Here is a 23137-nt window from a genome sequence, read left to right on the forward strand (position 1 = left end):
CACTTAACTTGAATGAAGACCTCTGCTCTCTTGTTTAACATGAATGAAGACTGCTGTATTTAAACTTTAGCTGGTTTTTAAAAAGACATGGCTTATGCTTTGAGAAGACCCTCCGTTTCACTGGACATTGCTTCATCCAGCAATTGAAACATCAGAGATCGAGGTGTTGAAATATAAAGATGTCAAATATAATTTGAAGACACCAATCGAATTTGAAGACGCTGAGGTCAAAAGACGGCAACTCCCAATGAAGCAGTATCCAGTGAAACGGAGGAGCTGCATAGAGAACAAGCCATGTCTTTTTCCAGCTAAAGTTTAAATACAGCGGTCTTTATTCAAGTCAAACAAGAGAGTAGAGGTCTTCACTCAAGTTGTCTTATTTTTGCATTTCTCTTTGAAAAACAAAGTATTTATAAAAAATATTAATTGAAAAATTAGGATGGGGAGGTTTTTTGACTAGTGGTGTGGTGTATAGTATCTACGTTATAGTAGTAGCACTATTTTTACTGAAGTTTTTCCTCCACCTATATAAAGCATATACATTTGGGTGTTAATAGTTGGCAGTATTGAGTATTTGTACTTTTCAGTCTGCAAACCAGTTCATAGATATCTACCTGTACCAGAAATGGTTTTCAAGGGTGATGATGTGGATGAACTGAAAAATCTCGATGAATCTGGAAAATGTACTGAGCCAAATCGACAAATTAAAGAGTAGTGAATCACCTGGACCAGATGGCATACATTCAGAGGTACTGAAAGAACTCGTATGAAATTGCCGATCTGCTGTTAGTAATCTGTAACCTGTCGTAGAAGAGTGGAGGGTGACCAGCGTTACGCCTATGTTTAAATAGGGTTCCATTGGTGATCTGGGACATTACAGACCAGCAAGCCTGACGTCAGTGCTGGGCAAAATAGTGTAAACTATTACAAAGAATAAAATTACAGAACATTTAGACGGTTTAATGGGACAGAGTCAGAATGGATTTAGCCAAGGGAAGACTTGCATCACCCATGTCTGTTTTATCATTCCCATCTTAGTAATTCCCTTATCCCTTATTTGTCCTGTTTGTCTGACCTGATTAGATTGTAAGCTTTTTTGCTGCATATGTCTAGTAGCGTTATAGAAATGATAATTAGCAGTAGTAGTAGCATTTTGCCTCATTTCTTTGAAGGCGTGAATAAACGTGGATAAAGGTGATCCGGTTGATGTATTGAGATTTTCAGAAGTTCCTCATGAGAGACTCCTGAGAAAATTAAAAGTCATGGGTTAGAATGCAATGTTCTTCTGAGGATTATGAATTAGTTATTAGACTGAAAACAGAGGGTAAGGTTAAATGACCATTTGTCTCAACGAAAGAGGGTGAATAGTGGAGTGCCGCAGGGATCTATACAGGGACTAATGCTATTTAACATATTTATAAATGATCTGGAAATCCTAATGACAAATGAGTGGATTAACTATTCAAGGTTGTTAAACACATGCGGACTGTGAAATTTTTCAGGAACACCTTAGGAAATTGGAGGACTGGGCATCCAAATGGCAGATAAAATTTAATGTGGACAAGTGATGCACATTGGGAAGAATAACCCAAATGACAGTTATCTAATGCTAGGGTCCACCTTCAGGGTCAGCACTCAAGAAGATCTAGGTGTTATTGTAGACGATACTCTGAAATTTTGTGCCCAGTGTGTGGTGACGGCCAAAAAAGCAATCAGGATGATAGGAATTATTAGGAAAGTGATGGTAAATAAGACCAAGAATATTTTAATGCCTCAGTATCGGTCCATGGTGCGACCTCACCTTGAGTATTGTGTTTAATTCTAGTTGCCTTATCTAAAAAAAAAAATATATATATATATAGTGGAATTAGAAAAAGTTCAAAGAAGAATGATGAAAATGATAATGGGGGTGGAACCCCTCCCACATGAGGAAAGGCTAAAGAGGTTAGGGCTTTTCAGCTTGGAATAGAGACGGCTGAGGGGTGGGGGTGGGATATGATTGAGGTCTACAAAATCCTGAGTGGTGTAGAATGAGTAGAAGTGAATTGAAATCTTTAATCTTGCAAAAAGCACAAAGACTAGGGGACCCTCAAAGAAATTACATGGATATACTTTTAAAACAAATAGTTAAGTTCTGGAACTCTTTGCCAGAGGCAATTCTCCAACTGGGTATCTCCATTTAGGTTCCCCAAGGACTTGCAGTAGGATCCTTTTCCATAACAGTCTAAGTGACTGGATTCCATTATCAAACACTGGCTTAACCTAATATTATTATTATTACACTAGTAAAAAAGCCCCGTTTCTGATGCAAATGAAACAGGGGCTAGCAAGGTTTTCTTCAGAGTATGCATGTGGGAGTGTGTGTGTCCCTGCCCTCTGCCCTCTCTCCCCTCGCCTGTGCTGTTTGTCCCCTCCCCCCCTCCGAGTCGAGTCCTTCAGTGTTAAGTTTCCTGCTGTCCTGTGTTTGTGTTACAGAGAGAGTGAGGGCGTCTTACTCCCCTCCCCCCTCTGAGTTCTTCACTGTTACAGAGAGAGCGATTTGGTGCTGTGCTGTTTTCCTTCACTGTTTGTGTTACAGAGATAGTGAGGGCTTCTGCCCTCTCGCCTCCCCCCTCTGAGTCCTTCACTGTTACAGAGAGAGCGATTTGATTTCCTGCTTTGCTGTGTTTTCCTTCACTGTTTGTGTTACAGAGAGAGCGAGGGTGGGGCAGACACTCATGGGGAAACCGGATATCTCTCCCCCTACACACTTCCGGCTGGAGGCTTCATTTAGAACGTTGGTGGTGCCTTTTATATATAGAGATTTGTATCCCACATTTCCCCACCTATTTGCAGGCTCAATGTGGCTTACTTAATACCGTGAAGGCGTTCGCCCAGTCCGGTAGGGAGACAGGTACAAAGTGATGTTGTGGTAGAATAAGGTACTTGTGTTTCAGTACTATGGGGGTTGTAGAGAGGAAGGTTATATAGTGTCCAGTACAATCTTTGGTTTTGCTGTGTTGCAGATATTAGGCATTTATGTTGGGTCGGTAGGGTATGCCTTTATGAACAGGTTGGTTTTTAGTGATTTCCTGAAATTTAGACGGTCATATATTGTTTTCACGGCTTTTGGCAGTGCATTCCATAGTTGTGTGCTTATATAGGACACGCCTAACATTTTAAGCAACTCGGTGTTACCAGCCATAAGTGCAGACACCTAAATGAGACAGAGACGTGCAGAACTTATGGTTCTCTGTACGTTACATGCTTAGTCCTGCCCATGTCTTGCCCAGGCTCCGTCTTTCTTCTAAAACTCTTTGTTCATCTAAGCATTGCTGTGGTATCTAAAACTTCCATCAGACAGTGTGTGTTTTCAGTATGATAGACACAATTGTGGAACAGTTTACCCTTGGAAGTTGCGGTGTGTGTAGTGTTGTTTGATTTTTTTGTAAAAAGATAAAGTCTTGGCTGTTTTCTTTCTCTTACTCATTTTATTCTGAATGATTTTCTGTTTCTGTTGTTTCTTTTTATGTGAACTATTACATATTTTTATTGTAAACCATCTAGAAGTATGTTGATAGGTGGGTGGATATTTAATAAAATGAACAGATAATGAAACTTTGACATAATAGGGTGTCCTGTTTGCTGTTCTAGGCATTGGTCACATTCAAGGATGTTGCTGCTTATTTCTTGGAAGTGGACTGGGACATTCTGGGAGAAAGGCAGAAGGAGCTGTACAAGAAGGTCATCAAGGAGATCCATGACATCCTCATCTCACGAGGTAAACGTGCTTATGTGGTAGATGATAGAGAAACATATTATGGAATCAGTGGTGTAAAAATCACAGGAACTAGATACCACGGGCACCTGAAATTTAGAACCTGGTTTCAGTGAAAGAAAATGTTGCTCTGTGCTGTAAGATAAAATGTAAACCTTAAAGAAGAGGCTTCTCAGAAGACCAGAGAGAGGATTTACCTCTCAGATTTCTTCTAAGAGCTGTGACTTCTGTATAAGGTCCTGACATGTCAGGTGCACACTGGTCAACTGTATTGTACAATATGTTGCCCCTCCAAATAGAAACCAGAAGATTGGTACCTGCAATGCCTCTGGCTATGAAGGCTTTGAAGAGAAATGTCTGTACCAGAAAAACTCTATGATATAATCTAATCAAGTGGCAGGCCACTGCTGCCTCTTCTCTCCAAGCTTTGTCAGACAAATAGCTATACACACACCTCCATGCACACATCACACACTGCTCCATCAGAACACGAAACAAATGGAACCTCCCCAGGGATTCTACAAATGCATTTTACTACTACTACTACTACTACAAATCATTTCTGTAGCGCTACCAGTTGTACGCAGCGCTTCACAATTGAACATGAAGAAAAGACAGTCCCTGCTCAAAAGAGCTTACAATCTAAATCAGGACAGACAGACAGGACAAATAAGGGATAAGGGTAGGACAGACAGATAGGACACATAGGGAAAAGGGACTATTGAAGAGAGGAAGACAAGATAAGGTTACGAGCAGGTGACAAGTTAGGAATTAAAAGCAGCATTTTAAAAGTAATTTTCCTACTTGTTATTGTCAGGTTATTCAATTGTTAGTCCTGATGTTGTATTCAAGATTAAAAAGGAAGATGAGAAATATTTCATGCAACCATTTGAGTGGGAGGGGAAAGAACATCCATATGACTCCACCAACGGTAAGAAAATGTTTTGAAGTTAATGGACTTTGCGTTTTTAGATCACAGGAGCTGAGTCATTAACATCAAACATTTGGACACTTAAAATCAGTTTCCTAATTTGATATTTATCAGATCCTTGGTGAATCCTTGTAAATGTGTTTTTTTTTTCTTAGCAGGCCTTCCGATTGTAACATCTGTGTTCTCACTGAGCATTAAACAGGAGGACGATCTCTCTTTCATGGATCATCCTGAGTCAAAGATTTCTGAACAGACTCACCCTTCTGTAACAAGTAAGTGTAAAACTCTTTACTTTGGCTTCCAGGGGAGAGATGCACAGAAGGTCCGGCGCTGTTCTCTACAGTGCTGGGAAAAACTGATTGGAGTACTGGTTTTCTTTTAGTAACCAGTTCTCAACACTAACAACATGCAAGTTGTATGCATGCTGTTAGTATTGAGCATTGGTCGGTAAAGGGCTTGGAACTTTCTGATGCATGCCCACAAGAATAAACCAGTATTATCCCCTTCCTTGTTGCTATCCCCTCATCTGCACCCACTCATCCAAAGCACCTCCAGTCTTTAATGTATTCAAGTGTATTTGCTGCTCTCCAGTTTTTCAAGTCTCATTGGCCTTCTTCCCTGCTTTTCCCCTGTTCCTCTGACTGGCTTTAGAAATTTGCTGTCATTCCTCTCGTCAAAGTCTTAGTTTTGGGTCTGCCGTGGAAGATACCTATTAATGCCTAGCACTTTCAGCTCATACATTGCTTCTTCCAGTGTGACCACTGTCTTAGCAATTGTTAACTGTTAATGCCAGTCTGAATGAATGCAGAGTGAAGCTACTCGCCTATAGCAGGTGTTCTCCAAGGATTGCAGGATGCATATTCTGACTGACGGAGTGATGTCATCCGACACAGCCCAGCTCGGAATGTGGTGCAAATGCACGGAGCACCCATGTTCTATAATTACTTATGTAACCCCAATCTGCCCCCTTTTTTGGGCCTGATGGAAATTTTAGGTTCGGATCTCGCACCTAAATTTGTGTGTTAGTCCCAATTAAATTTAATTGTGCCAATAATTTCTTGTTAAGCCAATTATTGGCACTGATGGGCTCATTATTCTGTTAAAATAGCACATGAAAGTTGGCGCTCCTTAATTTGCGTGCACAATTTTTGGCGACATTTATAGAATCGGGATAAGCAGCCAAGTTTATCACCTAAATGGGACCAGCATAAAAGTCTTTACCACCTTTATGTGTAATCCATGGCTGCTTGAGGAGTCCTTTTACCAAGCTGTGGAAAAAAGCCCCCAGGCACACGTGGCCATGTGGTAAGAGCCCTTACTGCCACCCTTTTGAGGTGATGCCCGATTTCTGCCAGTGCAAGCCATTTCTGGGGGTTTTCTTTTTCTCCCGGAAATTGCGCGTGTTCAGGGCAGGACTACTGCCGGCAGCTGCATTGGGCCGGCGGTAGGTCCTGGAAGAGCGAGAGTGAGGGAACACATAACAGTACCAGGACTGAAGGGCTTACTCGCCTAGATGAGAAGCAGCACAGGGTACGAGGGAGGCGATGTCCTTCTAACACTGGTATCTAAACAGAGCAGTGTTTGTAAAATCATGAACAAAATGGAGCAAGATAGGATGTGAAAAGGGGGTAGCACGGGAGAGGTAGACAAAAACGGGGCGACTCAGTTCATTATTGCACAACACTGGAGGGACCCCAGCACCAGTAAGGGAATGTTTTGAAGTTTAAAGGGTTTTCCATTTTCAGATCACAGGAGATGGGTCATCAACATCAAAGATGTGAAAACTCAAAATCCGTTTTATAATATAAGATTGTTAGGGCACACCGAATAGTCCTGAACGTATTTATTTTCTTATCACAGGCTTTCCAGTTGTAGCATCTGTGTTCTCAATGAGCATTAAACAAGAGGAAGATCTCCCCTTCATGGATCATCCCGAATCAGAGATATCTGAACAGTTTCACTCTCCTGTAACAGGCAAGTATAAAATACACTTTTTATGGACTCCAGATAAATATTATTCGACCAGTGAACAGTAATACCAAGAAGATAAAATTTCAGATCAGCAAAATCCATGTGACTAGAATTAAAAAAAACAAACAAACATTTTAACACTGATTCAACAGGCGAAGGCAGATGAGAATAATCAGGTCTTACCAGAGGACTGTTTTGCTAAAGTGCGGGAAGACTGTGCACTTAACATGCCTTAACAGCAAATATTAACATGTGGTAAGAGGAAAGGCTTTGTGGTAACTGTCCCAGCATGTCCTTTGCAGTGATCACCCTGAAAAGTTCTTTATCACACATGAAGACTATTAATAATTAGCGCAGATGCACTTAGTTTGTTCTCTTAAGGATACAGTAAGTATGTCTGCACTAACTGTGTAAGTGACAGGGTGAAGTTTGCATTCATAATCTGCCCCTTAACACATCATGCATTTAGCATGTGAATTAGCGCATGCCACTGTAGAAGCAATGCATGCTAATTTGTATGCACTGCTTTAATAAAGTCTGTGAAAGCTTAAAATAGACTCAGTGTGTCAAAACTCTCTAGGCAGAGAATTGCACAAAGTGGGGCTGTAAGCTTTCCTCCTGGATCTCCTCCCTCTTATGTGTTCCCTTTGTAGGCAATCAAGTACCAGTGTGTTGGGTGGAGGGGCAACAGTTGGGATCCTTTGTATATAGTAGAATTAGAAAAGATGCAGAGAAGGGTGACGAAAATGATAAAGGGGATGGGACGACTTCCCTATGAGAGGTGTGGTAGCCGTGTTAGTCCACTCTTAAAGGTTATCAATAGAAATCAAACAAAATAAAACATGGAAAAGAAAATAAGATGATAAAAGAGGTATCATCTTATTCCCTATGAGGAAAGGCTAAAGTGGCTAGGGCTCTTCAGCTTGGAGAAAAGGCGGCTGAGGGGAGATATGATAGAGGTCTATAAAATAATGAGTGGAGTTGAATGGGTAGATGTGAAGCGTCTGTTTACGCTTTCCAAAAATACTAAGACTAGGGGGCATGCGATGAAGCTACAATGTAGTAAATTTAAAACGAATCGGAGAAATTTTTTCTTCACTCAACGTGTAATTAAACTCTGGAATTTGTTGCCAGAGAATATGGTAAAGGTGGTTAGCTTTGCAGAGTTTAAAAAAGGTTTGGACAGCTTCCTAAAAGAAAAGTCCATAGACCACTATTTCTGGGATAAGCAGTATAAAATGTTTTGTGCTTTTTTTGGAATCTTGCCAGATATTTGTGACCTGGATTGGCCCCTGTTGGAAACAGGATGCTGGGTTTGATGGACCTTTGGTCTTTCCCAGTATGGCAATACTTATATACATACTTATGGCAGAGATCTGTGCATGATGGATCGGAGCTTTTCCCGGGACACTCCAGCTCAGGGCTGTGCCAGAGTTGCAGGGACTCTCCTTGGTTTTCCCTTTCCGAGCAGGAGCACCTGAGTGGCAGAGCCTGTGGAGACACCCTAACGCCAGCTCTTAGCTGGCATAGGATTTCCAGCGGTAAGGACACCCTGGTTTGTTGTGCTGTTCGCCAAGCATCAGAGAGAATAGGAGATGAAGGCCTCACTTACATTCCTTTGCCTATATTAGCATGCTGTTTGCACCTGCTCTTCCCCGTGTTCATGGTTTCCCGCCGTCAGGGCCTCTGAGCGTAGCGCACTGGTCAATCCGGGAGCTAATTTGGCCTTAATGGCTTCTAGCACCGTGTTTACTTCTGAGCATCGGGCCATAAATGAATGCAAGGATGTGCATGTGTGTGATTAAGTGACTGGATTTTATAGGGGAGGGGGATGTGACTGCATGGAGAATGACCGGGTGTAATGTGGATGTGGATGTGTTTCACTGGATGTTGCGTGATTTTTGAGTGTGTAGTTGGGTTGGTGTATGCACGTACTGTGTGTGGACAAGCGTGTTATGAAGTGGTTTTGTGTGTATGGAGGGAAATGGAACTTGATATACCACCTTTCTGAGGTTTTTGCAACTACATTCAAAGCTGTTTACATATATTCAGGTACTTATTTTGTACCAGGGGCAATAGAGGGTTAAGTGACTTGCCCAGAGTCACAAGGAGCTGTAGTGGGAATTGAACTCAGTTCCCCAGGATCAAAGCCCACTGCACTAACCACTAGGCTACTGCTCCTGTCTTTCTCTTTCTTTCTTTTCCCTCTATTCTGACTTCTCTCAACTTGTTCCTTTTCCAGATATTTCCTCTGTTGCCCTCATCTTCCTAGCTAAGGTTCATAACCCCCAACAATTAGACTCAGCCATTCATCTACTCTCACCCCCAGGTTCGAACACACATCCACTCCTCCCCAGGTCATTCCATGCAGCCTCTTTACTCTCTCTCTCTCTCCCCCCTGCCATGCAGCCCCTTCACTTCTTTTTCTGTGCCTCTTTCATGCAGCATTTCCTCTTTGTCTCTCCCCCAGCATTGCCTCTTCTTTCTTTCTCTCTCTGTCTTTCCCAAATTCTTGTTGTCTTCCTGTGTAGTTGTTGGTAGCAGCAGCAGCAGCAGCCACCTGAGTCCCTCTCCCTGCATGCGATGCTAATAGTTCTACCGCTCTTGTCTTTCCAACACATGAAGGCTACATTAGAGGGGGTGAGACCAGCAGCACTGTCAGTGTTGCCTACAGGGAGAGGGACCTCCGTGGCCTACTGTTACTTGCTGCCACTGATCCATGAAGGCAGTGGCCTGATAGCGGTGGTGGCAGAGAAGAGGAGAATGCCAGTGCTGCACTGATTGCTTGCCACCCTCATCTGAGGATTTTGCAACCCCAGTTGAAGTCACGACCCACGACCTCTGCCTTGGTGCCAGAAGTGCTTAAGGGTGCATGCTACTGGGGGTCAAACTGCTTCACGGGCAGAAAGTGGTCTGGTGGCACCTTTAGATGTTTGTAAGGTGCCTGGGCGTCCTTGCATTCTTTTGCAAGGCATTCTCGTTTCATTTCGCAGGCAAGAAAGGATGCAGGCTTTGGATAGAGAGTGTTGACAACAGGTATGGATGTCCCACCCACATGAAGGTCACTGCTATGGTACAGGGGCGTAGCCAGACCTCGCGGTGGGGGGAGGCACATTTTAGTCTGCCGCTTCACCCCACCGCCTCGTCTCTCCCCCTCAAATCCTCGCCGCTTCCTCTCACTGCTTCGTCGCTCCCCCCCCCCCCCCCCCGAAAATGCAAATACCTTTGCTGGGGGGGGGTCCCCAACCCCCGCCAGCTGAAGCCTTCTTCAGCACCGGTCTCCAGTGCAGCCGCGTTCGCTGCCCTGCTCTTTCTTCTTGCTGACATCCTGTGCACGCTCCTTTCTCCGAGGACAAGCAGGCTGCTTGTTCTCACGACTGGGTTGACGTCCGCGGCAGCCCCCACCAACCGGAAAAAGCTTCGCGGGACGGTCGGCACGCAGGGCACGCCCACCGCGCATGCGCGGCCGTCTTCCCGCCCGTGCGCGACCGCTCCCGCCAGTTACTTTTTTTCCGCGACTGAGAGAGTCGTGTTTTTGCAACTCTCTCGTTTCAGCCGCCGGAATTTTCGACCGCGTTTACGCGGGTCGTCGCTCTTGGCCTTTTCGGCCTCTTCTTCTTTCGTTTCGTTTTGTTATCCAAAAAAAAAAAAAAAAAAAAAAAAGAATTTTGCGCGTGTGGAGCACGCGCTCCTCCCTTTTCCCTCGCTTTCTAGCGGGGACGCCTCGTTGCGGCCTAGTGGCCGCTCGGTCGGTTTCAATTTTCGTGGTGTGATTTTAGCCACCATTGCCGACTTTGACTTCGCCGACGCGATTTTTCCGTCGATGTCCTCGAAGGTCCCGAGTGGATTTAAAAAGTGTGGTCGCTGCGGCCGGCCGATCTCGCAGACCGACACCCACGCTTGGTGCCTCCAGTGCCTCGGGCCGGAGCACAATCTCAAGTCGTGTGCTTTGTGTCTCGGTCTCCGGAAACGGACTCAGGTTGCGAGGCAAGTTCTGCGGGACCGTCTTTTTGGAACTTGCGCCGGCCCCTCGACGTCGACCTCGACGGCATCGGTATCGAAGGCCGGTTCTTCGGTACCGGTATCGATGCCCGAGACATCGGCACCGATGGCAGCGACCCCAGGAGAACAGGTCCCGTCGGCCCGCCGGTCCGCCGGCGAGAGTGGGGTAGAGAGACCGCGTGGGCAGTCGGCCCCGGTCACTCCCTCAACTCGTGAGCCACGGGACCGAACCCTGTCGGACCCGGTACCTCGAGACCGAGGGGGATCGACCTCCTCCTCCTCCATGCCCTCCGGCACCGGTGACGTGCACCGGAAGAAGGACAAGAAGCGCCGTCACCGGGAGCCCTCGGTGCCTGAAGAGGAGTCGACGCCGAAGCGTCATCACAGAGAGGAGAGATCTCCGTCGGTGGTGGAGGTACCGACGCGTCGGGGTTCCGGCACCTCGGTGCCGTCTCCTGGCCCCCAGCAGCTTCTGGCACCGACACCCTTACCGGCCCCACCGCCTTTCTCGGCAGCGGGCCTGGACGAGTGCCTCAGAGCCATCCTTCCGGGGCTCCTGGAAGGGCTGATGCGCCAGGCTGTGCCGGCGCCGGGGGTGCTTGCGCCCTCGGCGCCGATGACTGTGGCGCCGGCGAGCTCTAGCCCGGCGCCGGGGCAGTCGACACCGCCGCCGCTTGCGGTGCCGGTCTCGACAGCCACGCAGGTGGAGTCCCCGTCGACGTCGATGGAGGGAGCTCCGTCCCCGCCGGCGCGGGAGTCCACCGCTCGACGACACCGAGGCCTCGGTGCCTCGACGTCGAGCCGGGCCCGGTACCGGACTCAGCTACATGAGCTAATGTCCGATACCGAGGATGAGGACTCGTGGGGGGAAGAGGAGGACCCGAGATATTTCTCCTCAGAGGAGTCTACGGGCCTTCCCTCGGACCCCACGCCGTCACCGGAGAGGAAGCTCTCACCTCCTGAGAGTCTCTCCTTTGCCTCCTTTGTGCGGGATATGTCTATAAGCATTCCCTTTCCCGTGGTCTCTGTGGAAGAGCCGAGGGCCGAGATGCTCGAGGTCCTCGACTATCCATCACCACCTAGAGAGTCCTCCACGGTACCGCTGCACAATGTCCTGAAGGAGACGCTGCTCCGGAACTGGGTGCGACCATTAACTAATCCCACCATTCCCAAGAAAGCAGAGTCCCAGTACAGGATCCACTCTGACCCAGAGCTCATGCGGCCCCAGTTGCCCCATGACTCAGCGGTCGTGGATTCTGCTCTCAAGAGGGCACGGAGTTCGAGGGATACCGCCTCGGCGCCCCCGGGGCGGGAGTCTCGCACTCTGGACTCATTTGGGAGGAAGGCCTACCAGTCCTCCATGCTCGTGACCCGCATCCAATCTTACCTGCTCTATATGAGCATCCACATGCGGACCAATGTGCAACAGCTGGCGGACCTGGTCGATAAGCTCCCGCCGGAGCAGTCCAGGCCTTATCAGGAGGTGGTCAGGCAGCTGAAGGCGTGCAGAAAGTTCCTGTCCAGGGGGATTTTTGACACCTGTGACGTGGCATCTCGTGCTGCGGCCCAAGGTATAGTGATGCGCAGGCTCTCATGGCTGCGTGCCTCTGACCTGGACAACCGCACCCAGCAGAGACTGGCTGACGTCCCTTGCCGGGGGGATAACATTTTCGGTGAGAAGGTCGAGCAGATGGTGGACCAACTGCATCAGCGGGAAACCGCTCTCGACAAGCTCTCCCACCGGGCGCCTTCAGCACCCGCCCCCACGGGTGGGCGTTTTTCCCGGGCACGGCAGGCTGCACCCTATTCTTTTGCAAAGCGTAGGTACAACCAGCCGGCCCGAAGGCCTCGTCAGGCACAGGGACAGCCCCAGCGCGCTCGTTCTCGTCAACAGCGTGCGCCTAAGCAGCCCCCTGCGCCTCCACAGCAAAAGCCGGGGACGGGCTTTTGACTGGATCCACGGGAACATAGCCGCCCTACAAGTGTCCGTACCGGACGATCTGCCGGTCGGAGGGAGGTTAAAATTTTTTCACCAAAGGTGGCCTCTCATAACCTCCGACCAGTGGGTTCTCCAAATAGTGCGGTGCGGATACGCCCTGAATTTGGCCTCCCTGCCTCCAAATTGTCCTCCAGGAGCTCAGTCTTTCAGCTCCCATCACAAGCAGGTACTTGCAGAGGAACTCTCCGCCCTTCTCAGCGCCAATGCGGTCGAGCCCGTACCACCCGGGCAGGAAGGGCAGGGATTCTATTCCAGGTACTTCCTTGTGGAAAAGAAAACAGGGGGGATGCGTCCCATCCTAGACCTGAGAGGCCTGAACAAATTCCTGGTCAAAGAAAAGTTCAGGATGCTTTCCTTGGGCACCCTTCTGCCAATGATTCAGAAAAACGATTGGCTATGTTCCCTGGATTTAAAGGACGCATACACTCACATCCCGATACTGCCAGCTCACAGACAGTATCTCAGATTCCGCCTGGGCGCACGGCACTTTCAGTATTGTGTGCTGCCCTTTGGGCTCGCCTCTGCCCCACGAGTGTTTACAAAGTGCCTCGTGGTGGTAGCGGCCTACCTACGCAAGCTGGGAGTGCACGTGTTCCCATATCTCGACGATTGGCTGGTCAAGAACACCTCGGAGGCAGGAGCCCTCCGGTCCATGCAGTGCACTATTCAACTTCTGGAGCTGCTGGGGTTTGTGATAAATTACCCAAAGTCCCATCTCCAGCCAACTCAATCTCTGGAATTCATAGGAGCGCTGCTGAATTCCCAGACAGCTCAGGCCTACCTTCCCGAAGCGAGGGCCACCAATCTCTTGGCCCTGGCTTCGCAGACCAGAGCGTCTCAGCAGATCACAGCTCGGCAGATGTTGAGACTTCTGGGTCATATGGCCTCCACAGTTCATGTGACTCCCATGGCTCGTTTTCACATGAGATCTGCTCAATGGACCCTAGCTTCCCAGTGGTTCCAAGCCACCGGGAATCTAGAAGATGTCATCCGCCTCTCCACCAGTTGTCGCACTTCACTGCTCTGGTGGACCATCCGGACCAATTTGACCCTGGGACGTCCATTCCAAATTCCGCAGCCCACGAAAGTGCTGACGACGGATGCATCTCGCCTGGGGTGGGGAGCCCATGTCGATGGGCTCCACACTCAGGGTCTGTGGTCCCTCCAGGAAAAGGATCTGCAGATCAACCTCCTGGAGCTCCGAGCGATCTGGAACGCACTGAAGGCTTTCAGAGATCGGCTGTCCTGTCAAATTATCCAAATTCGGACAGACAATCAGGTTGCAATGTATTACGTCAACAAGCAGGGGGGCACCGGATCTCGCCCCCTGTGCCAGGAGGCCGTCGGGATGTGGCGTTGGGCGTGTCGGTTCGGCATGCTCCTCCAAGCCACATACCTGGCAGGCGTAAACAACAGTCTGGCCGACAGACTGAGCAGAGTCATGCAACCGCACGAGTGGTCGCTCCATGCCAGAGTGGTACGCAAGATCTTCCGAGCGTGGGGCACCCCCTCGGTGGACCTTTTCGCCTCTCAGACCAACCACAAGCTGCCTCTGTTCTGTTCCAGACTTCAGGCACACGGCAGGCTAGCGTCGGATGCCTTTCTCCTCCATTGGGGGACCGGCCTCCTGTATGCTTATCCTCCCATACCTTTGGTGGGGAAGACCTTACTGAAGCTCAAGCAAGACCGCGGCACCATGATTCTGATAGCGCCCTTTTGGCCCCGTCAGATCTGGTTCCCTCTTCTTCTGGAGTTGTCCTCCGAAGAACCGTGGAGATTGGAGTGTTTTCCGACTCTCATTTCGCAGAACGACGGAGCGTTGCTGCACCCCAACCTTCAGTCTCTGGCTCTCACGGCCTGGATGTTGAGGGCGTAGACTTCACTGCGTTGGGTCTGTCTGAGGGTGTCTCCCGGGTCTTGCTTGCCTCTAGGAAGGATTCCACTAAAAAGAGTTACTTTTTCAAGTGGAGGAGGTTTGTCGTGTGGTGTGAGAGCATGGCCCTAGAACCTCGTTCTTGCCCTGCACAGAACCTGCTTGAATACCTTCTGCACTTATCAGAGTCTGGCCTCAAGACCAACTCAGTAAGGAATCACCTTAGTGCGATTAGTGCTTACCATTATCGTGTGGAAGGTAAAGCCATCTCTGGAGAGCCTTTAGTCGTTCGATTCATGAGAGGCTTGCTTTTGTCAAAGCCCCCTATCAAGCCTCCTACTGTGTCATGGGATCTCAACGTCGTCCTCACCCAGCTGATGAAACCTCCTTTTGAGCCACTGAATACCTGCCATCTGAAGTACTTGACCTGGAAGGTCATTTTCTTGGTGGCAGTTACTTCAGCTCGTAGGGTCAGTGAGCTTCAAGCCCTAGTAGCTCATGCTCCATATACTAAATTTCATCACAACAGAGTAGTGCTCCGCACTCACCCAAAGTTCCTGCCGAAGGTGGTGTCGGAGTTCCATCTTAACCAGTCAATTGTCTTGCCAACATTCTTCCCCAGGCCGCATACCCGCCCTGCTGAACGTCAGTTGCACACATTGGACTGCAAGAGAGCATTGGCCTTCTACTTGGAGCGGACACAGCCCAACAGACAGTCCGCCCAATTGTTTATTTCTTTCGACCCTAACAGGCTAGGGGTCGCTGTCGGGAAACGCACCATCTCTAATTGGCTAGCAGATTGCATTTCCTTCACTTACGCCCAGGCTGGGCTGACTCTTGAGGGTCATGTCACGGCTCATAGTGTCAGAGCCATGGCAGCGTCGGTGGCCCACTTGAAGTCAGCCACTATTGAAGAGATCTGCAAGGCTGCGACGTGGTCATCTGTCCACACATTCACATCTCATTACTGCCTCCAGCAGGATACCCGACGCGATAGTCGGTTCGGGCAGTCGGTGCTGCAGAATCTGTTTGGGGTGTAATCCAACTCCACCCTCCAGGACCCGAATTTATTCTGGTCAGGCTGCACTCTCAGTTAGTTGTTCTTCGTAGGTCAATTTCTGTTGTTTCCTCGCCGTTGCGAGGTTCCATTGACCTGGGTTCTTGTTTTGAGTGAGCCTGAGAGCTAGGGATACCCCAGTCGTGAGAACAAGCAGCCTGCTTGTCCTCGGAGAAAGGGTATGATACATACCTGTAGCAGTTGTTCTCCGAGGACAGCAGGCTGATTGTTCTCACCTACCCTCCCTCCTCCCCTTTGGAGTTGTGTTTTATACTTTATTGCTTGTCATTCAACTGGCGGGAGCGGTCGCGCACGGGCGGGAAGACGGCCGCGCATGCGCGGTGGGCGTGCCCTGCGTGCCGACCGTCCCGCGAAGCTTTTTCCGGTTGGTGGGGGCTGCCGCGGACGTCAACCCAGTCGTGAGAACAATCAGCCTGCTGTCCTCGGAGAACAACTGCTACAGGTATGTATCATACCCTTTACGTGAAACTGAGCATGCAGGACGTCAGGAGGTAGAAAGAGCACAGGGCAGGGAATGCGGTGCGCCGGAGAACAATACCGAAGAAGGCTTCGGCTGGAGGGGGCTGGAGACCCCCCCCCCCCCCCCCCGCCAGCAAAACCGGGGACCTGGATGAAATTTGCGGGGGCCCAGGTTCCCGTGGCCCCACCTAGCTACACCCCTGCTATGGTACTTCCCTCTTGTCCGGAGGAATGCTAAGGATGAGAGATGTGGTCTTACCTGCTCATTTTCATTTCTTTAGTTCCTCCAGAGCAGTTCAGAACCAACCCAGAGCTGTTTGTTCCATGGCAACATGATTCTATTACAGAAAATGGTCTACTGAGTGTATACGAAACAAAACTGGCCATGAACTGGTTATGTTTTCAGAAAAAATGACACTTGACTTTTCGTGGCCAATCCAGGTCACAAGTACCTGGCAAGATCCCAAGACAGTACAATATTTTATTCTGCTTATTCTAGAAATAAGCAGTGGATTTTCACCAAGTCCTTTTTAGTAATGGCTTATGGACTCTTATTTTAGGAATCTAGCCAAACCTTTTTTTACACCCCGCTAAGCTAACTGCTTTTACCATATTCTCTGGCAATGAATTCCAGAGTTTAATTACACGTTGAGTGAAGGAATATTTTCTCTGATTTGTTTTAAATTTACTATGTAGCTTCATTGCATGCCCCCTAGTCCTATAATTTTTGGAAAGAGTAAACAAGTGATTCACATCTACCTGTTCCACTCCACTCATTATTTTATAGACCTCTTTCATATCTCCCCTCAGCCATCTTTTCTTCAAGCTGAAGAGCCCTAGCCTCTTCAGCCTTTCCACATAGGGAAGTCATCCCATTTTTGTTGCCCTTTTCTATACATACAGTGCTACCCCTCCACCAATTCGATCCACCCTATCTCTACGATATAATTTGTACCCCGGTATGACAGTGTCCTACTGGTTATTCTCCTTCCACCAGGTCTCAGAGATACCTATTATATCTAATTTTTCATTTAGTGCAATATATTTTAACTCTCCCATCTTATTTCTTAGACTTCTGGAATTTGCATAAAGAGATTTTCAACTGTTTGTTCTTTCTATTTACATCTTGCTCTGCTGTTTACAGTGATAATGTGCAATCTTGAAAATCTGTCTGCCTTTTCTTTAGAGACACCTGATCTACTATGGTCTCTATTCCAACCTCGCTATCGGGATGCCCTATCTTCCCTGTTTTGGGGATATCTTTGAAAGATACCTTATTCCAAACCATGCACTTTTGAGCGATTGTCGGCCTTCCCCCAGTTTCTAGTTTAAAAGCTGCTCTATCTCCTTTTTAAATGCAGACACCAGCAGTCTGGTCCCACCCTGGTTAAGGTAGAGCCCATCCTTTCGGGATAGGCTCCCTGTTACCCAGAATGATGCCCAGTTCCTCTAGTACAGGAAGCAGGTGAAATCCTGGCTCTTCTCTCAAGCCTTTAATACATAGGGTGACTGACTGTGCAATCATTTTGCACCTGGACTAGCTTTCTATAACTTAGATCAGTTCCTTATCTCTTGCTTAACTATACAATGAACTTGCCTTGAGTTTAGCTAACCATCAATTCCTTAGCGTCCCTCCGGACCGGACCAGGATTGGATTGATGGGTTGTGCTCGCCTACCAGCAGGTGGAGACTGAGAAAAAACTCTGACTCTAGAGAGCCAATAGGAGCCCTGGCCATGTGACCTTAGCCCCAGTATTTTCTCAGCAGTGTTGCCAGGTGGGCGGTTTTACCGCCCAATTGGGCGGTTTTCCGCGACCCGCCGCGGGAAATTTTTGCCCGCGGCGGGTTGCGGTTTTTTGGGCTGTTTTTGGGCTTCAGGGCGGTTTTTTCGGCCGCGGGGGGGGCGAGGTTAGTGATGTTTTTGGGCGGGGTTAGTGACGTTTTGGGCGGGGTTAGTGACGTGGGAGGCGGGGCCGATGACGTGGGAGGCGGGGCCGATGACGGGGAGGCGGGGCCGATGACGTGGGAGGCGGGGCCGGTGACGTGGGAGGCGGGGCCGGTGACGGCGGGGGCGGGGTTGATGACGGCGGGGGCGGGGGTGATGACGCGGGGGTGGGGGTGTCAGGGGCGGGGTTTGTGTTTGGGCGGGTTTTGGGCTGTTTTTTGGGCTGGATTGGGCTGGAAAAAAATTTTCCACCTGGCAACCCTGTTTCTCAGTCTCCCAGCAGGTAGGAAGTGAGCCCATTAGTCTCTCTCCTTTTCTTTTTAGATATTACAGATATTTGTGATAATTCTTCTGTGCCTGGAATCTTATTTAGAGGCTTGACAGGGTTTCCTTTCTCTTCTTTCTTTGACAGCCTCGGGGGTGTTAAACTCGGGTGTCTCGAGTCCACCCCCCTTCCTCCCCATCTCCCTGGCTTAGCAGGGAAGGGCCGTCCCTTTCTCTGGAAAGGTGTACCGTCTTTGGGAGAGGCAGCCACTTTTAACAGGTAGCTGCTTTAAAAGAATTAAATCAAATAAAAGGAAATTCAAAGAAGCAGCCTTTCTTTCCCCAGACTTCTAACGAGCAGGCAGCTCCAGTGTTTTATTATGATTGAGGGGTTATAAAAAAAAAAAAACAAACAGAAGAAAATAATTCAGTATCTGTGACTTTAAACAGCGATTTTTCTCGTCAGATTTAATTTCCTCCATTTTCTTGCGTTTTGGCAGCGGCAGTTTAAACAAATGAAAAAAAAAAAAAAAAAAGAAAGGTGCGAACAGCGTAAGCGCGGCCACCTGTTTTTTCCGATATGGCTTAAAAGTTCAAACAGCTGCTGTCGGTCAGCGTCGCGCAGTTCACGCAGCCGGAACGTGTAAATTTTGCTCTCCCTTCAAGGTTTCTTCGGGTCCGGTGCTGCCTCCAGTTTTTTCGGGGCCTTTTTCGCCGGCTGTTGTTTCTTCGCCGTTCCACTGGGCTCCGCTTGTTCGGAGGTGTCGGGCGCGCTGTCGACGATCGCCACAGGGCCAGTGGCGCGAACGGCGGCCATTTTGTTTCTCCCTCCATCTTATCAGTCGGGGATCTCTCTGCTGAAGGTAAGGCTGCAGTTCATAGAGCAGTTCGGCTCCAAGATGTGTACACTTTTGTATGTGCTGAATGGCGTATTCTAAAATGCTCTTCACATCAGCAGGCAATATTTGGTTGAAAGGGGGCTCCTTTCATATATGGATATATAACAAGCTTTTCTTCTTTTAAATTTCTATGTATCACGGGGCTGTTAACACTAGTTTTTTCTGGTGCTCAGTCATTTTTCATTGCCTGGTGGAAAATCTACATCTTATCATAATATCATAATTCATTTCAAGCATTTTCCTCAATAGCTGTAGTATTATACAGTGTTTTAAGAAGTTTAGAAACTTTCTCTATAGGCATAGAGTAAATTTCTGTCTTTCTCATTCCCTGGTGAATAGGACTACATTGTCTAAGAGTCAATTGATTGGTACTTTGCAATTCTGACCATAATATCTTAGTTCCTTTCAAGCATTTTACTCCATGCCTATGATTTTATATAGTGTTTTAAGAACTTAACAGACACTCTCAATGGCTGTAGTGTTATACAGTGTTTTCTTTTTCCGACTTTAAGAAGCCTTCTCTAGAGGCATACAGTATATTGTTCAGATGCCATGGGGATATATCAGCTCTTTCATATTCTCTGAGGGACAGTCCTGTCTACCAAGCTCCCAGTCACTCAGCTGCCTTAGCAGGCATGCTTTATTCATGTCTTCCCTTCTTTTCCAACTGCCTTGAAGCCTCTCATATTTCATTTTAGCTTTCTTCTGGGTTTTACAGGACATATGGTCACTTAGAGAATAAAGTCATCCTTTCATTTTGCATATTTCCCACTTAAAGATAGTGGAAGGTCCTCAAACCATCTACTCGTGTTTGTCTCTACTCTATCTGTTCAGCATTGGCAGATTATAAACATCCTGGTTTGGTCCAGTATGCCTATACATACCATCTGCTATCTCTTCCTCTTCCTTAGAGACCTGATGTTATATCAAGCTTTCTTGAATTCAGATACAGTCTTGTCTACACTGCCTTCACCAAGTGGCTGTGGCACAACTTCACTTTTTTCGTTACAGGTAATTTCCAAGTTTGTCCTTTTTCATTTTCATTCTATGCGCCTTCACTCCAGAGTGTTCTTTCAATTGGAAGGGGATTCACTCACTTCCTGTGTATTTATGCCATAGGTACATAAGTATGGTTATGCTGGGTAAGGCCTAAAGTCCATCAAGTCCAGCATTCATATCTAATGGGCATAGGTACATAAGTTTTGCCATTCTGGGGAAGCTCAAATGTCCACCTTTCTACAGCCAGAACAGCATTAAAGAAAAAAAAAAAAAAACCTCTCACGAGAGTATCGAACAGAAATCTCTGCTCCAAAAGCAAGGCTTTGCAGTAATTCTGCAAACTAACGCATACAATATTTGCCATGGCTGTTCACCACTAGGAACACCAGGGACTCTGGGCCTAGATTCGGTGTTTTAACCTGAAACAAGCTCAACATTCATATCTATTGGGTGTGAGTCTGGTACTACTACTACTACTACTACTTAACATTTCTAGAGCGCTTCTAGGGTTACGCAGCGCTGTACAAATTAACAAAGAAGGACGTTCCCTGCTCAAAGGAGCTTACAATCTACATCTCAGTGAGGGAGGACGCATGACTGTGGTACGTGGATTAGTGGTATGTGGATTAGGGAGATCCAAGAAATTACAGGCCGGTGAATCAGACGTTCATACTGGGACAATTTTTTTCTGTCTGGAGCGTACTACCATAGCTGGTGGACTCCTATATTCAGAACTTTCTATATTCAGAACTTACCCAACTATGGAACGCCATAGAGATAGGGTTGGAGTTTGTAGCCCTATTTAACTGGTGTCCTTGGTCACCCTTCCTCTTCTCCTCAGAATCCAGAGAATGGCTAGTTTTTTGCTTATGCATTAACCGGTCATTTTCAGCAGTACTCTCTCTTCCGTTCTTTTATAGATCTAAGAGGATGTTCATTGCGCTCTTAGGGTCATTTCATTCTTACCTAGACGACTGCCTAATTGGAGAAAGTCTTATCAGCAGAGTTCTCAGGTCACGCACTGGGTGTTGCATTTCTTACAGTCTCTAGGTTGGGTGGTGATTGTAGCCAGGCCTCTCATTTGATCTCTCATTTGATCTCTCATCAGATATCTCTGATTTTCTCTTTGTTTAGTCAGGTTGGCGCACAGTCTTTTGTCTCCTCTGCAAACATCCCAGTTTATATTTTTCTTGGTGACCTTGGGCCTTCGGCCATTTCCTCGCTCTATTCTGCAGAATGCAATTTTACTTTTTAATGCCCAAGAAGGAATTTTCCTTCATCCTATTGCGAATCTCAGGGTCATCAATCGCGCTATTTAAGTGTCATCTAGTTATCTCAAGAACCTTAGTTCTGTCATTGGGATGCTTCGTGCAGTACACTTTTTGGCAGAAGCTTGTTTGTATATATTTTTTTTCTGGGGGACCTCAGCAATTCGTTTTACCTTCGGGTGAATTTTGTTTTCCCTACTGACAAACAAGGCGGAGAGAGCTATGTTGGTCCTTGCCATGGCAATGGGTTATGTCATCCGCCAAGGAGGAGTTAAGAGTATACTCTTGAGTTTGTACTCATTTTTTCTTAGTTGTGTCACCCTGCGTTTAGGTGAATGGACTCTCATTTTTTCAGCCTTACTTCCTCACTGCGACACTTCAGGGCTATCTCTTTTTGCCTTCAGGCTCACGAACATTTCTTGCTTCTTCCGTTCAGCAACAGTCTTGACGGAGACAGGGACAGATGCCAACATCCAGCAGGGGTTTTTCAACCTTCTTTATGCGTTTCTTCCATCATCTCACTAGGTGTTTACGCAGAACCAAGGCACCCTTCTACATCCGGACCCCCAGTCACTCAAACTTATGGCGTGGTTACTGGGTCTGCAACATCTTTGATATTTTCGCAGGAAGTACTTCAAGTTTTAATTGCTTCCAGACAGAAATCTACATTAAAGTCCTATGAATCAAAGTGGCGACGGTTCACTCTGTGGTACTCCTCTCGCCACTTCATTCCACAAACAGTATCCATTTTGCATGTTTTGGAATATCTTCTGCATCTTGCGAAATCTTGTCTGTCTTACTCATCCATTAGAGTTCATTTGGCAGCTCTATCAGTGATGCATGATACTGTTGACAACCGCACGCTTATGCAGCATCCACTGTCAAAGCGGTTTCTTAAAGGAGTCCTGCACCTGTACCTCCCGCTTCGTCCACCAGCTAGGTGAACTAGGTGAACAGACTCTTAAAGTTCTGTTTTCTAGTAGCCATAACTTTTTCTATAAAGTTTTCCTCTTCAAGCAGTGTTTCCCAGTAGCCATTGCAGCAAGTAGATCTATGTGTGGAATACTTCTACGGTTGGTAACTTCTTTTCGGTCTGCTGTAGTTTAAAGTTTTCACCTTTCCCAATTGGTTTTTTCTTATTGTTTTGTCCTTCTAGCCAGTAGGCGTAAAAGTTTTTCATTGTTTCTAACCCGCTATATCGCGAAGGATCAAGGAAATGAGAATGTCTATTTCTCTTCTCGCTGAGAGGGCAGTTCCACAGCGTATTACAACATATTCCACAACTTCAAAAGCGGGCTTTATTCTTACTACGGCGATTTTTGGTGCTCTCGGTGCACATTGGTAAGTTGGCAACTTAGTCCTAGTTTCATTTTATTTTGCTCATTGGGACACACTACATGTTAGTTGTCGCCAGGTGGCCTATGCAGCATGAACATTTCTCTGCAGTTTTCATAGGGTCCCTCCCTTCAGATTACTGCTTTGGTACTTCCCATCAGTCCAATCCTGGTCTGGTCCGGAGGGACGCTAAGGAAGGAGAAATTAGATCTTACCTGCTAATTTGCTTTCCTTTAGTCCCTCCGGACCGGACCAGGCCCCTCCCATGTTTTCTCTACTCTTTAGCTTCTTTTATTAAGTAGGAAGTGTATTCAGTAGGAAGTGTATTCATTCCTTTACGATTCGTGGAACAATACT

At 47.4% G+C, this 23137-nt stretch overlaps 1 pseudogene; it reads left to right on the forward strand.

Moving 5' to 3' along the window:
• The window catches only part of LOC115464536, an 84122-nt pseudogene that overhangs the window by 57013 nt on the left and 3972 nt on the right, over positions 1-23137 (forward strand).

Source organism: Microcaecilia unicolor, chromosome 3 (genome assembly GCF_901765095.1).
Source record: "Microcaecilia unicolor chromosome 3, aMicUni1.1, whole genome shotgun sequence".
In the NCBI taxonomy this organism is placed as follows: Eukaryota; Metazoa; Chordata; class Amphibia; order Gymnophiona; family Siphonopidae; genus Microcaecilia; species Microcaecilia unicolor.